This window comes from Arachis stenosperma, chromosome 2, assembly GCF_014773155.1.
Source record: "Arachis stenosperma cultivar V10309 chromosome 2, arast.V10309.gnm1.PFL2, whole genome shotgun sequence".
Lineage (NCBI taxonomy): Eukaryota > Viridiplantae > Streptophyta > Magnoliopsida > Fabales > Fabaceae > Arachis > Arachis stenosperma.
Window position 1 is genome coordinate 103,118,847 of NC_080378.1, and position 12,031 is coordinate 103,130,877.

At 30.6% G+C, this 12,031-nt stretch overlaps 1 long non-coding RNA gene across 1 annotated transcript; it reads left to right on the forward strand.

The window, feature by feature from the left end:
* Positions 1-711: 711 nt before the first annotated feature.
* Positions 712-2,204, forward strand: LOC130961963 (uncharacterized). The gene is made up of 3 exons (XR_009079671.1): positions 712-1,122; positions 1,721-1,786; positions 1,859-2,204. It is a non-coding gene; the product is annotated as an uncharacterized LOC130961963 (long non-coding RNA).
* The last annotated feature ends 9,827 nt before the right edge of the window (positions 2,205-12,031 follow it).

Consider the following 12,031-nt stretch of genomic DNA (forward strand, 5'->3'; position numbering starts at 1 on the left):
ATGATCTGCACCTATATGATCTATGTGCTAATCTTCTAATGCAAATATTGTATATGTAGAAATTAAGATTAAAATTTAAGAATCACTTGTAGCTGAAAATATTGCAATCAAATTTTAATCCACATTAAATTCATGGTATTACTAATTCTGTTCTACTTATGTGATATCTTTTCGCTTTATTTTTTGTATTGGTGTTATTTTTTGTATTACTATTATCATCAGGGTTCACCACTGTCATCTTTTTCACTGCTTTACTAAACACTATTAACAAATAATAATGGAGGTGCCTTCTTGTTTTCTTTTTCTTTGACAAGATTTCACAAACTTAATCTGTTATTTATTCATGTGTCTATGTAGCACTATTCAATGGTAGTGCATATGTATGCATGTAATTATAAATTGATCAGCATTGAACATGTTTTGTGTACAGTATAATGTCATGTTCTCTATAGCTAGGTTGAGATAAGGGTATCCTACAACTAACTAGGGGTGTTCAAAACCGATCCGGACCGAACTAAACCGACTAACTGAACCGAAAAAATCGAAAACCGAACAAAACCGAAAATCGAAAAATGTGTTTTGCAGTTTTTTTGCAGTTCGGTTCAGTTTTCGGTTCTGATCAGGAAAACCCTAACCGAACCGGTTTAGTAAAGAAATCCTAAAAAACCAACACCCCCTCCCCCACAAAGGCCCAAACGAACCTGACCTAACCTAACCCCCTTACCCCAACACCCACCCCCAAACGAAACCTAGCCAGTAGCCACTCTCTTCTCACACTCTCGCTCTCTGCACTCTCGAGGCCTGCGGCGAACCCACCTAGCGCTGGGGAGACCGTTCCTCTCACCACCTTGCAGCGCCGCCGAACTCTCCCCCCTAGCGCCTCCGAACCTTCCTCTCACTGCTCCCAGGACCTCCTCGCGGACAGAGCACAACGAAGCCCCAACCCCAGCCAGCAGTGAGCAGTCCAGCACCACCCTCGCACCCAGCAGTAGCACAGCACCACCCACTCACCCAGCACAGCACCACGCCACCACCCAGCCGCGTTTCTGGCCACCCACAACTTAGCACCTCCCACCCAGCCACCGATTCAAGTCAGATATGGAGTCGGAGCCACCGAATCAGGTATGTAATTTGACTAATTTCTGTTTTGAACTACTGAAAGTGCTTCTGTTTGTATTGTTGGTAGCTTGTTATGGTTGGAAAAATAATATAAACTGCTTCTGTTTATTATTAGTTTTTTTTGGAAGAATAATATAAAATAAAAAGAAATTTTTGAAGTGATTTAGTATGAAATCAGATAAACTGGTTCTGGATCTTGATAGGAAGATATTGAAATTAGATTTGAAGCAGATTTGAAGAATTAAATTTGGAGCATATTTGAAATCAGAGTATTGTTGCTTATCACTGGTTGAATTACTTTTGTTGAATAACTTTATTGTTGGTATTGTTGCTGGTTGCTGATATTGTTGCCGGTTTTTAATTTATTTGTTGTTGTGTTTTTGCTGTTTTTTATTTTTGCTGATTGTTGCTCTTGTTTTTAATTTATTTGAGTCTGATTGTTGTTGTGTTTTTGCTGGTTTTTATTTTTCTACGGGTCCCCGCATTTGAGTGGTGACTTTGTAAGCACAGAGTTGAGCTGTCATGGCACAATACTTTGTCCTTCCAGTTCCAACTGTACTCCGTAAATGTGATATTACTTATGATTTCCTGTTGTTTCCAGAAATTTGACAAGTATGGAGCTTTTAGGATCGTTGTCTCCTTTTGTTGCCAATATGCTGACTAATATGTAAGTGCTTAACTCTAAATCTCAGTTCATTGACTCTGGTATTTACAAGTTCTAATTGGAAAACCATTGCAGGAACATATGCAAGACAATTCATAACTGAAGGGTTTTTGAAGCTAAATATAAAGAAATGGTTAAGGTCATTGATTACTAGAAGTTAGTGCTATTGTTCCAACAATGATAGCTACAATAGTTTTTAATACATCAGAAAGTTTATTGGATACTATGAATAAATGGCTCAATGTGGTTCAGTCAATTCAGATTCCTTTGCACTCATTCCACTTCTTACATTGGTGTTTAAAGAAAAGGTCATGGGAACTTTTAGAATAGGCCCTATTGTAGAGGTAAGCTTTGTTTGTATTCTAACTTTTGTAAAATTGATTTTGATGTATAATGATTATGTTTGGTAATTTGTCTAAAAGTAATTTCTTCCTTCAAAAAATAAATGATTCTAAATATATCATGTTATGACTTTGTGAAGTAGTATGGTAGAATTTTTTTTAATTGATTGAAAAACCGAACAAATCGAACCAAACCAAACCGATTTTAATTGGTTTGGTTTGGTTCGGATGGTTTCAATAAAAAAACCGAACCAAATCGAACCGCAGTTTAATTAGACAATCAGATCGGATGACTTTTCATTCAAAAACCGAACCAAACCGCACCGCGAACACCCCTACAACTAACTAATACTACTAATCTTGACACAAAGTCGCACACGAAAAACATTGAAAGACACCACCTGTCCTTTAGGTCAGTGGAATCTTTCATCTAATCCTTCAATTCCTCATTGATAATATATATGCCAAGGAAAATTCTTAGGTGGTTGTGGTTCAGTTTGTTATCCAACTTGTGATTTGATAAAATATCATCCATACATACAATTACACCGGGCAATATATATCCTATCTGTGGTCGGATATTCAATCCGGACCAATCCATTTGGATAGGGTTGTCTACTTTATTTGCTGTAAAAAGAGTAGGATAGGAGGCAAATTTGTTTGCAGGTAGAATAGGATACTGGTTTAGGGTATACTCTATCTTATTCTACCTGTATTTTTAATATATTATATAATATATATGTAAAAGTTATGTATATAATGAAAAAAGTAAGTCTTCTACTCACAATCTTCTTATAAAAACTTAAAATAATCAGTAAACTAATTGATGATCATATTATTTGTAATTTTATGGATTTCTTTAAGATTATTTTATTATTTTTAATTTTAATTTGAACTTAGTTTTTATTTTCTCTTTTATTAATATGTATGAAATTTGAAATGGTTAAATTTTATATTTATTTAAATTTTTTTTGTTTCTGCGAGTAGGATCGGATAGAGAAAAGTTTAAAATTTTAGAGTGTGAATAGGGTTAGAGTTGAGAAATTCTCAACCTGCAAATAAGATAAAATAAAATTTTAAAAAAATTTTTAACTCGCAAATAAAATTAAAATAAAATATAAATCCTACCTGTCCATTACCAACCCTACATATACAAAGTTGTTCTACATTGACCCTTGTGTTAAAGATGAAAGCAACTAAATTTGAACTGGTATATGATTAATATGTAGTGTGACATAAAACAATCAAAATAGATAATTATTATAGCTTGTAAGTTTTTACACTGACAGGTGGGTGTGTTCTGTTCATTGTTGCATAATTGTCAATGGAAGACCCTTACAGACTCTATTAATAAATGACAGTTTTCTCTGTGACCTAATCTATGGGCAAAAAATACAAAATGAATTTTCTAATTAATTTCATTTTATTCTAATTAAATCTGTGTCTGATTTCTTTTGTTAATTGTTTGGTAGAAATTTTTGGAAAATACTTTTCTAATATTTGACCTTAAGATTTTATTCTACGGACGTACCTTCTATAGTTATTATAATACTATGACAAATAAGAAAGATAGATTTAAGGTCAAGCATCTCAATGAAAAATATTATCTATATATAAACAAAAAGAGCAAATTGAATTAAGTCTTTATCAATCCTAATTAATATCAATTCCAATTAATATCAAGTCCCTCAAAAACACTTTTAATACTGTATACTAATGATGACAGTAAGTGATTCTTTATTGCATTTTTTTATATTGATTTACTAATGATATGTGACTTCTACCAAATTCTCTCCTCTTTCTTTTAGACTTTCTCATTTCTGATAATAAAATCAGCTTTAGCACCCCAAATTAATGATAATAGAATCAGCTTTAGTACCTCCAAGCTAAGTATAGATATTGACACGAATACGAAATATATAAATACATAAATTTTAAATTTTTATACTCGAAAAAATTTAGGAGGCTAATATTTTTATTAAAATTTAGTTAGCATTTAATTAGCAAATAAAAAGTAAATAATTTTACATCATTAGATATAATCTCATACTATTAAAAATACTAATGATAATTAATTAATAATTACAAATCACAAAATTTACTAATCCTTAACATTCCTCTTTATTATAAGGTACATTAAAATGAAATATATATATATATATATATATATATATATATATATATATAAATTATCATCATATTTTAATATTTTATTAATATTAAAATATAAATTAATTTTTTAATTATTTTAAATATTTTTAATTATATAAAATATTTAAAATATTTTTATTTTAATAAATAATAATATATATTATTATTTTAAATTTATTTTAAAAATACATATTAAGAATAAAATTAGACACACTAATATTTGATAATATTTAAATATATTTAAATATATCTAAATTTTTTATTTTTTATTAAAATAAAATTAAATACCAAATAAGGTTTTCTCCAACCCAAATTATTGGGAATTTTTCTCAATAGTAAGAAGTTCTAGAACAGAAAAAAATATACAATCAATATAAGATTATTAACTTTAATTTTAGGTAAAATTTATTGTTATAGAATGATCGTTAGTAACAAATGAATTTTGATGTCATTATTCTTGGTACAGATTTAAATTTAAATTTAAACCTAGAAAATCATATTCCATCGGTTACAAAATGCACTAATAAAATAACTATTTATGTCTTTTAAACTGTTGCATGCCTTCTAAATTTTATTTTTTAAGAGAAATATTAGGTAAATAAATTATTTTTATAATTAAATTTAATTAAGTTATTTTTTGTGTGTTTATTTCTTATTTTTTAAATAATTTTTATTATACTAATAAATTACTATATCAATTTAGTTGAATTTAATTATTAAAATAACTTAGTTTTTTTTTTATGAACAGGAGGTCGAGAACCCAAAACTAACTAAAATTCCTTATAAAAAGAATACCCGAACAATCATGCGCCAACATATGAAGGATGTCAGGAGGAGCAGCATCAAAGAGGTGGACACCAAAAGGCAACTCATGTCCTTTTTTGGCAAGATGATCCGCTACAAAATTTGCTTCGCAAAGAGTATGGGACCATTGAATATTAGAAATACGACCCGCTAACATGCAAATATCAGCAACCAGAGAAGCACAAGGATGGGAATCAGGACACCCTTTTTTGATGAAGTTTAAAGCTGAGATAGAATCTGACTCCACAATGATGTTCGTGATATTATTAGCAGTCGCAACTTGTAAGCCATGAATAATACCCCAGAGCTCTGCTTGCATTATAGAGTATTTAACTTAGTTACATAGCTGAATAGCGAACAAAACCCAAACATATATACTTAATTATTTGACTATTTAAGTATCCAAATTCGGTACATTCCAATATTGGAAACAAGAGATAATACTCAATTTGGTCCCTGAATTTGTACAGGAGCCTTAATTTAGTCCCTAAAGTTTCAATTGTCTTTATTTAGTCTCTAAACTTTACGAACATGACTCATGTTAGTCCTTGAAACAATTTTCAACGTATACACGTTAATAGAACGCTGTCATGGACAGGCGGATGCCACACTAGACTCTGTACAATGATGTCGTTTTGGTTTTGACACTCAAATAACTAAAAAATAACATTATAAGTGGTGTTTATTAAAACTTTACCTAACAAAACAAGTGATGCGACATCATTTTTGAGGTATTTGAATGTCAAAACCAAAATTACATCATTTTACATGTTTCAGTGTGACATTTAATTGTCCATTTCAACGCTCCATTAACATTTTTTAACTAAAAATCATCTTAGGGACTAATGTGAGGCACGTTTATAAAATTTGGGGACTAAATAGAGATAATTAAAACTTTCAAGACTAAATTGAGACTCGCATGCAAATTCAGGGACCAAATTGAATATTAACTCTAGACACAATTATGTTGGAGCAAGAAGATCAACTTTACCATTGACATATTTAGTGACACAGAGCTTGAAAAAAATTTTTGGAGCCATGAAAAATTTTAACATAGAAATTATATAATAATATTAATAATAAAGTAAAATTTATAAATATAATTTATTTGAGAAAAATATATAAATAAATTCTTAATTTTTTAATTCAAAAACGTATAAATTTTTGACTAATTAAAAATATAAAAATATTTCTGATTTTTCAAATTAAAATAGAAGATATTTAAATTTTTTGTCCAAAATATATAAGGACAAATCGGTTCCGAAAAAATTTAGATGTTTTATATTTTAGAAAGTGAAGGACGTTTTTATATTTTTAATTAGTGGATGACTTATTTGTTTTCGAAATAAAAAGTTAGGTACCTATTTGTCATTTATTCTTTTTAAATTTGTTACTAATAAAATAATAAATACATAATTAAACAGCTAAAAATTATAAAATAATTTATAATAATATTCTTCAAATTTTAAGTGACTTCAAATTTTCAATAATTAAATTATAACTAAATTTTTTAATAATTTTTTTTAATATAAATAACTAAATTATCTATAAAAAAATTTGTCTTTCATAAAAAATTAAATAATAATACTAAATTAAATAAATAAAAAATACCTAATTTTATTGCAGCTAATTCCATCATTAAAATTGAAAAAAATCTACACCACACCTAGAAACAAATCTATGCATTTAGGTGTTAGGTGAATAGCTTTTCTTATTTTTCAGAAACAATTTTCTATCTTGAGAGAATGAAAGTTCACATGCCAAAGTCAATTTTTTTTTCTTTTATTAGAGAACTTATAATGAGAATTGGGGAAGAAGATTTTACTTTTTTGGTATTGGAGGAAGGAAATTTTAATTAGATTTTAATTTGTACGATGAAAAAGTCCTTTAATATGTTAAATGTGTTAAAGCCGATTTCAATTCAAATATAAGAGATGCTAATGCTTTAAAATTGAAAATATAGAGAAAGTGTAAAAAGAGAATTGAACACATCAATCCTAATTGAGAGGAAGAGGACTAAATGTCTCTCCTCGACGTCACCTCCATTCCTCCCTCGTCGTCGCTCTACTAGTAAGCAATCCTTTTCTGCTACTTCAGTTAAGGGTTTCTCAGTTTTTAGGTAATTTTTTTTCTAAATATTTTTATTGATTGTTGATGGTATTTTGTTAATTTTGTTGATTGTTGATGTAAATGTAATTGTATGGAATATAGATTCTGAGTTTTATTGTTGATGTAAATGTAATTGTGTGGTACCTTGTTAATTTTATTATTGTTGATATAAGTTTGTATTCAATATAATTGTTACATATTGGTGATTAGAAATTAGTAGACTTTTTTATTTTTGAAAATAAAATAACTAGACAGTGATCAACAACCTCAAGACAATGCTGCTTAAGAATTTTAAACGAGTTTTTTTTTTGAAAAAATTTTAATGATAAATTATAAATAAATTATTATGTAAAATTGTGAAATTTTAGATTTTATTAGATTATAAATCATTGAATTTAAATATTTTAGATTATATATTGAATATTTAATAGATAAACAAATTATACATTGAATATTGAATTTTTTATTAGCTTATATATTGAATTTAAATATTTATGATTTAAAATTTAATATAAATAAAATTATTTAAAAATTAGATAATATTAATTGAAAAAAAGTTGACTTCTTAATAATTCTAGATGAAAAATTATAGGTGAAATAGTGTTTTTTTTTTGTAAATTCTGCATTTCAAATTATTTATTTTTGAGTTAAAAGTAGGGTTAAGTACGATTTTGATTACTAACGTAAAGGTCGAAAATTTATTTTGTCATTAGTCTTTTTTTCGCTATAAAATGGTCCCAAAGGTTTTAATTTGTTTTAAAATTGTCCTTCAGACAAAAATACCCTTTTCATTTTCTCCTAAAATCAACCAAATGCAGAAATAGAAGCAGAATGTAGAAGCAAAAGCAGTGAAACAACAACAACAATGAAACAACAACTAAAAGAACAATACCAACAACAATAATGGATAATAAAATTAGAGCAACAAAAACAAAACTAGAAATAGAAGCAAAAACAGAAACAGAAACAAAAGCAGAAACGACAAGGAGCATCGACGATCGAGTGAGGAGGAGCAGAAAGGCGAGCGACGCATGAGTGGCGACGGCGACGCTGAACGCGGTCTCCGTCTCTCTTCCGATCTCTCTCTTCTCCCTTTCTCCTCTCTTGCTCTCTATTTTCCCTTCCGATCTCTTTCTTCTCTCTTGCTCTCTGTCTCCCCCTCTTCATTCGTGTGTGTGGCGATTTCTCCTTGCATTCTCTCCATCATAGGCGGCGGTGCGGCAGTGCTACTTTTCTTCCCTCTTCTTCTCTCCCCTCTCCCCCGATTCTCTTTCTCCCCTGGTCGTTCCTTTCTTTTTTTTTTATTTTGTTTTATTTTATAATTTTTTAGTTAGGGGTAATTTGGTAATAAAAATAAAAAATTTGGTAAAAATGACGATTTTAAAACAAACTGAAACCTTAAAAACTATTTTGTAACGAAAAAAAAGTTAAGGACGAAATAAATTTTCAACCTCTACGCTAGAGACCAAAATCGTACTTAACACTTAAAAGTATTAGAGACGTTTTAAAAATCAACATAAATACTGTGAGGAATATAATATCAACCAATCATGAGATTGCTAATTCCTAATAAAATTTGTGTACTTAGGAATAATTTACCAACCAAATACAAGAACCTAACTATTTTGGAAGAAATATGTATAGAAAAGAAAAACAAATTCGTAAAATCAAACGGATCGGATCAAAGTATATGCTAGCTAGCAAGACCTTTTACAGATATAAAAAGAATTTGTATAGTTATATTTGATTTTCCTCTAAAAATATTCAAATTTAACCATATCATTAATTTAACTCTTAGAAATGAATAAATAAAATATAAAAAACTCTTGCTGAAAATTGAAGAACTTTTATACATCCATTTCTGAAGCTTTCAGTCATATCAGATTCAATGGAAGTTTGGACACATGTCAAACGCACATCCATGCACGGCATGCATGCATAGCTCCACTATTTCAGGTGATATATCCAATGTTACGTACAATAATAATCGGTGATACTGAAATTACAGTGGAGTGCTTCTAGTTAAGTGCAGATATATATAACGATGATATCTCTCTTTTCAATTCAATTGTCATGTTCGATGTTCCCATAAAAGGAAGCAAGTTTCTCGGAAAGTTGCTGCTGTTTGTTCATGTCTATTATACGTACCCAAAACAAAACAAACAAAAAAAGACACACAAACTCTCAAACCTGATGGGAGAATATATTTAAGTTTAAGGGTATATAGAGTTTGATTATTGGTGATGTGATTCTAAAAAGAAAAAGTATTTTTTTTTCCAAAGATAATAGGTTATATTTCATTAATTATTAAAAAATGAAATATAAAGATGTCCAAAAGTAGGACAACATAATAAAAGATGAAGATTTCTCAAAAACACTACACTGAAGGTTGCGGGTTCGAGTCTCGTATCTTCCCAAAAAAGAAAAAATATTTGGAATTAACTATTAGTTGGATTCATATTAAGAGTTAGAACATTAAATAGAATATAATTATATATATAATTAAATACGTCTATAATTTATGATTATTATATGAGTTAAGTAGTTAGAAAATTATATAATTATTATATATGTACACTAATTATATTATTTAACTCTAAATTCCAATAATACATGATAACATCCAAAGTCCAAATTAAAGTTCAAAGTGAATCACTCAATCACTTTATGAATTTACAAAAATTTTAAACTTAAAACATTCAATCCATTTTTACAAAAACAAAAGCTAACAATAAATAAAACGGGCCTGCTACACATACAAGCCTACAAGCATACAAGTTGGCCCAGCCCAAACAGAACTCACGCGCATGAAGAGAGATAAGATGGCGCGTCAAAATCACGCGCTCAACATTCGAACGGTTACGTATGGCAGACTCTTCCACTTCTTCCACTTCTTCCACTTCTTCCATTTCTCAAGGCGCTTTCAAAACAACGAAACCCTCCCATTTTCGAGCGAAAATCAAAGTTCAAAATATAGAAATCGTAGTTCGAAAACTGCATCAAAACACCATCAAACTCTCCGTGAAGAATCTGAAGAAAAAACAAAGCAACAATACTCAACGTAAGTCCATTAAGATACTGTATATTTTACTTTTCTTCTACGTCGTTCTTCTAGGGTTTACTATTACTCTTGCTTCTTTGTTACACTGTTCTAAGTTCTACGTCGTTCTTCTAAGTTCTACGTCGTTCTACGTTGTTATTCTAAGTTCTCCTGCTATTTTTGTTGATTTTTGGGGGTTTATTCCGTAGATTCGGGGGTGTAAACTGCTTAACCTTGTAATGTGGCTTGATATTGAAGCATGGTTGAGTGATATCTGACTGATATCTATATGGAAGTATCTGAATAATATCTATGGGTGTATCTCACTGTAATTAATGGGTGTATCTTGTTGATATCTTTGGGTGTATCTGACTCATATATATGGGTGTATCTTACTGTTATCAATGGGTGTATCTTGTTGATATCTTTGGGTGTATCTGACTCATATATATGGGTGTATCTTACTGTTATCAATGGGTGTATCTTATTGTTATTAATGGGTGTATCTGAGTCATATATATATATGGGTGTATATTACTGATATCTTTGGGTGTATTTTTAGTTTCAGAGAAAATGGCAGCAAGAAACTAAACAAAAGACCTTAAATGTGCCACACATCTCCTGAATGATAAGTTCAGAAACATGACTGAGGAGAAGAAGGCGATTGTGAGGGATCTTGGATTCGGTGGGTTGATGCACATCCCACCACTGAGGGTGGATCACCAACTCTTAAGGGAGCTGGCAAACAATTTCAAACTTGGGGAGAACAGACTGAAGACAGGATATGGTTCTTTCCAAATAACCCCAAAAAAAATAGGTGATGCGCTTGGCATCAATGCAACAGGTAATTAGCTCAAAATTATAGGTGTATATTAAGTTGTTGCTTGGGTGTATATTAACCTGATGCTTGGGTGTATTTGAACCGACTTGGATGCTTTGTTGTCTTCCTTTTTGTAGGAGATCTATTTCCTGAGAAAGTTGACTATAAGAAACTTTCTGATGATGACAAAATAATTTATAGAAGATTCCAGGGTAAGACCCTCAAAAGTCTTACCGATGAAATGATGGAAATTGGCGTTGGCAACGAAGAGGAACGCCTGATGTTCAAGAGGATATTCATCCTCTACATACAGATGGCGTTCCTTTTGCCAACGACGATAAACAAAATATCGCCCGTGCACCTGGCCCCAATTTTTAAGATGGACGGCATATCGGAGAGAAACTGGGGGGGCATGTTTTGACCTTCATGGTCAAGGGCATCACAGACTATCAAGAGAAGAAGAAGAAGGCAATCAATGGCTGCCTCTTCGCCCTGATGATAATCTACTTTCATCTTTCAAAAAATAAAGGCAAGAACAGGGCTGAAAGACCACAAAAGCCATGGATTGCCAACTGGACTAAGGAGCAGTTGGTGGAAAGAATGAATGCAGAAAGAGGGGAAATTTTGGTGAGTAATCATAATAATTTGGTGTATTTTATTTACCCGAATGGTGCTAACTAAAATATCTCATGTTTCAGGGGATTGTGAAGATGGCAGAGACAAGAGAAAAAATGAGGAAAAAAGAAAAAAAACAAGAAATAAAAAAAAACAAAAAAAAGGAAGGCGAGCCCAACATCGTCTTCGGAGACAGAAACTACTGACAGTGACACTTCTACCTCTGAGTCTGAGGCTCAAGAAGACTCAGAGGATTCGGGAAGAAAACACCCCGGCAAAAAGGGGAAAAAGTAAGTACCATACTTGGGTGTAATTTCTTTTTCGGTTTGGGTGTATTTTATTTGTCCACGTTGGGTGTATGTAGCTTA